The sequence below is a fragment of the Giraffa tippelskirchi genome, chromosome 9, assembly GCF_054371585.1.
Source record: "Giraffa tippelskirchi isolate mGirTip1 chromosome 9, T2T-mGirTip1v1.2.pri, whole genome shotgun sequence".
Lineage (NCBI taxonomy): Eukaryota > Metazoa > Chordata > Mammalia > Artiodactyla > Giraffidae > Giraffa > Giraffa tippelskirchi.
Window position 1 is genome coordinate 158,075,103 of NC_137283.1, and position 6,088 is coordinate 158,081,190.

At 49.4% G+C, this 6,088-nt stretch overlaps 1 long non-coding RNA gene across 1 annotated transcript; it reads left to right on the top strand.

The window, feature by feature from the left end:
• The first annotated feature begins 622 nt into the window (after window positions 1-622).
• LOC145521518 (uncharacterized) lies at window positions 623-6,088 on the top strand. The gene is made up of 4 exons (XR_014065438.1): window positions 623-676; window positions 1,392-1,553; window positions 2,186-2,349; window positions 2,878-6,088. It is a non-coding gene; the product is annotated as an uncharacterized LOC145521518 (long non-coding RNA).

Consider the following 6,088-nt stretch of genomic DNA (forward strand, 5'->3'; position numbering starts at 1 on the left):
ATCCTACATGTCACAACCAAGTCCTGGTGCAGCAAAACAACAAAAACAAAAAATCTAAGAAATAAAAGTTTAAGAAAGTGTAATAATTGAGTCTTGCTGTTCAATCGCTAAGTCGTGTCCAACTCTCATCTGGGAGGAAGCTCTTTCAGAGACTCAGCCAGCTTCAGGTTTGGTGGTCTGCAGTGGGGTGGCAGAGGGCTGGGGATGGTGTGACAGGTTCCTCCTCTCTTTTCCCAATTTGCCCAACTTACCGTGAACGCCTGTTTCTGACCCCTCAGAGGGTGAGGGTGAGGGTGGCCCTGCCAAGGCAGGCAGCTGTGGCCTGCCATGAGGAGGGGCGGGGAGGGGGGGCTCCTGGACCTTGAGTGTAAGACTGGCTCTTTCTTTCAAAGAGAGCTTTGGGGAGTTCCTCAAAGACCCCAAGAGGGAGGTGGCTGCGGTTCCTGTGACCTGCACACTGATGAAGAAGTATGTGCGCTGACCTCAGCCACCGGGGAGACTCTGAGGGCTGGTGGGCAAGTGCCACCTGTGGCGCCGGCCGGCACTTCCGCCTGCTGACGCTGGGTGCCACACGGCACTTCCGCCCGACGGATGCTTGGCGCCCGACGGCACTTCCGCCTGCGGGATGCTCGTCACTGGGCTGTTGGTCAGTAGGGCGGAGGGGCACATGGGGCAGGTAGGTCCTGCCCAGAAATGTCCTGAAGGGACTCTGGACACACCTGTCATTTCTGTCAGGCTGTGTAAATCCATCCTTTATTATTTGGTGATACTTCTTTAAAGTTTGCTATAAACTCTTCAGCTCAGTTCAGTTCAGTCACTCGGTCGTGTCCGACTCTTTGCGACCCCACGGACTGCAGCACTACAGGCCTCCCTGTCCATCACCAACTCCCGGAGCTTACTCAAACTCATGTCCATCGAGGAGGTGATGCCCTCCAACCATCTCATCCTCTGTTGTCCCCTTCTCCTGCTGCCTTTAATCCTTCCCAACGTCAGGGTCTTTTCCAGTGAGTCAGCTCTTCCCATCAGGTGGCCAAAGTATTGGAGCTTCAGCTTCAGCATCAGTCCGTCCAGTGAATATTCAGGACTGATTTCCTTTAGGATGGACTGGTTGGATCTCCTTGCAGTCCAAGGGATTCTCAAAAGTCCTCTCCAACACCACAGTTCAAAAGCACCACGGTTCATTAGTGCTTCAAAGGCAATTAACTCTAGCTCTGGGGATAACACGTCAAATTCCTACGTGGTTCCTTGGGAGTCTCTTTGCTGCCTAGACACCTCATACCGCATCTGTTGCCCCCACACAAGCCTCCCTCTGGGGTACTTGGCTCCCTGCAGCCTTGAAGGGCGACCAGCAGCTCCTCTGAGCCCTGCACTGGGCGCCTCTCTTTCTCCAGGCACCTCCTGCCTCCTCCTCAGTGGCCTCAGCTGAACCCCTGAGAACGGACCCTGTTCTCCATCCTGCTGCATGATTGTATTACAGAGAACACAGACACCCAACCACGTGGATGATTCAGTTTACCTTTAAAGCACTGAACTCCTCAGTTTTATCCAACAAGGTAACTAACAAAAATGAGGTGCTTAATTAACTTAACCACCAAAATTACTTCTGAAATGAGTTTCTGAGGTGATGTTAGTAACAGCAACTGAAATAGTACATCTTAATGATTCATCTTATTTAAAAAAGGATCAGATATTAGAAATTTAGGAAAAAACAACCGAAGTTGTTTTCAATCAAGTTGAAAACTAGATTGATACAAAAATATCACTAGCTATATGGAAAAGAGAACAAGGCATGGGTTATTAGGTCAAGCACTGTTTATATACTACAAGCGTGATGGCTGAGTGGAGATGAACTGTAAGAATAGGTACTGGCAAACCAGGGGGGTCAGAAAAACACAGAAAACAATAAAACGAATTGAGCTTGATGTAAGAGCTTTGTTCAAGTTTAAGCCAGACAAATGCTGGCTTGGTTTTGTTCATGCGGTGGACACTGGTTGATGCCCACAAGGTGGACAATGAAAATTCAAACACAAAGCACATCTCGGTCCTTGGGCAGCTCAGTCTGGTGGTAGAAACTGGTCGATGAACAGCGGTAATGCTGTGTAATTGGGGCTAGGTCTGAGGTAGGATGCCTACCAGCAATGGACCTTAGTTCCTGGGGCTGAGCAGGCCACACTCCATCTGCCAGGAAGACAGCGGTGCCACTGGGGGTGCTGGAGAGTAATGCTGCGGACCGTGGCGAGTCTGTCCTCACGGCATCGCTGTGACCACCACTGGGGAAAGCAACCACTGACTGACTGATCCCTGGGACCACACATGGCATCGTCCAGACCATCATTCTTCAGCCTCAGTGTGAGTGAGCTATCTTCCTGGGATGCTGGAATAGGCGGTGGGGGCTTGGAGACACCACAGTTTCTCAAGCGGCTTCATTCCTGGCTGGGGTCACTGAACCGACAATGATACCGGTCTGTCAGCTGTGCTTGGTGAAAGAGCCAGTGAGATTTCCCAAGGCACAGAGATTCAGCAGACTGGCCTGCCTCCTTGGCCAGGGTGGGTCTAGATAAGAGGACTACACCTAACTTTCTGCTGGCTCACCAGTACATCTTGTTGTATATGGATCAACATGGATGGTGAGTTAAAAGAGTTAGTCTCTCATATACAAGGACGAGAAGGATGGTTGTTTATGATGATAGGCCTGGCTACGTCCATTTGTGGGCTTGTGCAAAATAAAAATGTGGGGTCCCTGTTCAAAAATTATTAAGAATTTCAATATAGTGACAATAGAACATTAAATCAAGCTTGAGCCCCATAAAAGCTGTGGGACATGGGTGCCTCACCCGTGATGCTGGCTCTGATCTTGTGACCTCTTCTCTTCCCCAGATTGGATCTGATGGCCGCTAGTCTGTTCTGCAGTGCCTCTTCAGAGTCCATCAAGGACTGGCTTCTTGGTTCTCATGGGTGAAAAGTGAAAGTGAAAATGAAGGTCGCTCAGTTGTGTCCAACTCTTTGGGACCCCATAGACTATACAGTTCATGGGATTCTCCAGGCCAGAATACCGGAGTGGGTAGCCTTTCCCTTCTCCAGGGGATCTTCCCGATCCAGGAACTGAACCGGGGTTTCCTGCATTGCAGGCGAATTCTTTATCAACTGAGCTATGAGGGAAGCCCCCATGGCTGAAAAGGTATGAGATACTGATGGAAGAGGGCTTCCCACATGGCTTAGCGGTAAAGAATCTTCTGCCAATGCAGGAGATGTGGGTCTGATCCCTGGGTTGGGAGGATCCCCTGCAGCAGGAAATGACAACCCACTCCAGTATTCTTGCCTGGAATAATCCCATGGACAGAGGAGCCTGGCGGGCTACGGTCCCTGGAGTCGCAGAGAGTTGGATACGACTGAGCACACACGCACTGCTTACTGATGCAACAAGGAATGGGACAGCCTTTGGATGAAGGAAGGTGGACCGTGAAGTAGGGGTCAACCTGTCCAGGACTCCTCCTTGGCAGCACTGGCCTTTCAGAGCTGGAGCTGCCTTTCCATGGAACAGGACCACTGGGATCTTCCATCTGCTGTAAGAAAATGGACCATTGCCGAGGGCTTAAGGCTGTGTAGTCAGGCCTGATGGAATGCTGAATGGTAGATCAGAGCTGGAAATCATGGGTCCCCCACATTACACAGCTGCCGCTACCATGCCTGGTTCCCAGACCATGACCGTGCTAGAGGAGGGCCTGGGACTTACCCTGTTATGCAGCTGATCATTGGCACGTCATGACACAGGGCTGAGGGTTCTCTCCTGGAGTCAAATTCTAGCTCTGCTCAGCCCCGGTCAGCGCCCCCTCCCCTCGCCCCGACTGTGATGGAGAATGGGGAAACGGCTCGTCACTGCTCCTGTTTCTAAGGTTTCCTCCCATGAGTACTATTCAGGCCTGGTACATGCACTACCAGAACACTGGCATCCTAAGGAAGGCCAAGTGGGAACACTTCAGCTGAGAACTGAAGGATGAGAAGTTTGCTCAACAGGCAAATGGTATGTGTGTGTGTGTGTGTGTGTGTGGTGCAGTGGTTGGAGGAGGTGCATAGGCAAGATGAACAACAGGTGCAAAAGCAGAGAAGCCAACCAGAGGAAATAAAAATCAGGAAACCGTTAGTAATTCGGTTTGGTGAGAACAAAGGGTATGTGTACGAGAGTCACAGGAAACGTGCCTGGACAGTCAGGGGCCAGATCACAGAGAGCCTTCACGTCTATTAAGGAGTCTGGACTTTATACTTTGTACACAGTGTTAAGACAAGGAAGGATTTTCAGGAGGAAAGTGATACAATCATATCTAAAGTTCTGATGGACTGCCAGAGTGAGAGGATGGTCTAAGACGAGGCAGGCGGCTGCAATGGTCGAGAAGAAAATGACAGGAGAGGGAACCTTGCTGAATTGAATGACTTCATGTACGATTAAGCCAAGGAGACCCTGAAGCCACAGGATCACGGGGCCACAAAACAGGAACAGCTTGGATATTTATTTTTTTTGGCAGGGAGCTCCTCAGGAGAGTCACCATCCCAGGAACATCTAAACTGGGTTTTACATGAGAGTAACAAAGTTTTGTTGTGCTTAAGCCATCGAGATTTTTGCATTTCTTTTATGAGTATTTTTTCAGCTTTAAGCCCATATTGATGCATGGAAATCAGGAAATCAATGGTGAGTAGCACCATTAATTCAATATAGTGAAGACAGAAAGGAAACAGTTCAGAAAATGATGATGGATTTGTTTTAATGATGTCTCGAATTTGAGACGCCAGTGTGATAGCAAAATGAAACTTGAAACAACTCTGCCCTTGAAACAAGACGGGTTTCTGCCCGTCTTGACAGCAAGGCATGGACTGCCCTTTGTCTCATACATTCTTTTCAGGGATGTTTGTATAGCAAACAATCTTTGAAGAAAACCTGAATCATCTCTGAAGAAAACAGACAGTGTCTCCCTCTGGAGCCAAGAGCAGGCACAATTGCTGCCCACTATGAAAGACTAGAGCTCTCTGAGCTCAGGGGTTCCTCTCCCCTAAGGCCACTTACCGCATGGGCAAGTTCCATCTGGCCTTCTTCACTTTGCCTTGAGGCAACGAGGGCTCCAGAACCAGCACAAAAATGCTGATATTCCGGGTACTGCTACCTCTGTGAGTAACACATAACCCCACGTCTCTGACTCAGGAGTCTTACGTCAAAATTCACCAGCACTCATGAATCTCTGGAGGCTAACTTGATAACCTGGAAGTAGATAAAATCTGAGACTCTTCATAGTTCTGGACAGAGCAGTCCAGAGATGGTTAAAGGTAACAGATTTAGAGCCTAGGGCTGAGTCTCACCAGAGTGTAGGGGGGCTGAGTAGTGGGCAATGATGAGATTGCCGGGGGGCGGGGGCGGGGGCATTTCTGAGCACTGAGTGAGAGATGAGAAAGATGAGAAAGATGAGAAAGAAGAGAACCTGGGAGAACGCTGACTATTAACAGAGCAAGGAAGGAAGAAGGGCACATGGAACAGCTTCGGAGAAACAGCTTCGGCTTCACCCAAGAGGGGGGAGGAATGTTAATTACTGCGAAAGTCAGTAAGATAAGCAAGTCTGGATCCGAAACTGGAGAAGTCACTGGAGACTTTCGAATGACCAGTTTCAGGGGAGTGATGAAGACCAAATCCAGATCACCAAGCAAGGGTTTGAAAACATTAGGAGGTTTAAGAAAGGAAGGACAATGCAGTCCATGTTTCAAGAAGCAGGCGTGAAGGGGACTTCTCTGGTGGCTCAGGGTTGTAAAGAATCTGACTGCCAATGCAGGATAGATGGGTTCGATCCCTGATGCGGGAAGATCCTATATGCTGTGCAGTGCCTTTAAGTCTGTGTGTCACAACCACTGAGCCTGTGCTCTGGAGCCTGGGGGCTGAAACTACTGAAGCCCACGTGCCCTGGAGCCTGTGTTCCCCAATTAAAGCCACGGCAATGAGAAGCCTGAGCACCGCAACTAGAGAGTAGCCCCCACTCACCGCAACTAGAGAAAAGCCTGTGCAGCCATGAAGCCAAAATAAATGCATAAAATTATTAAAAAAAAAAAAAAA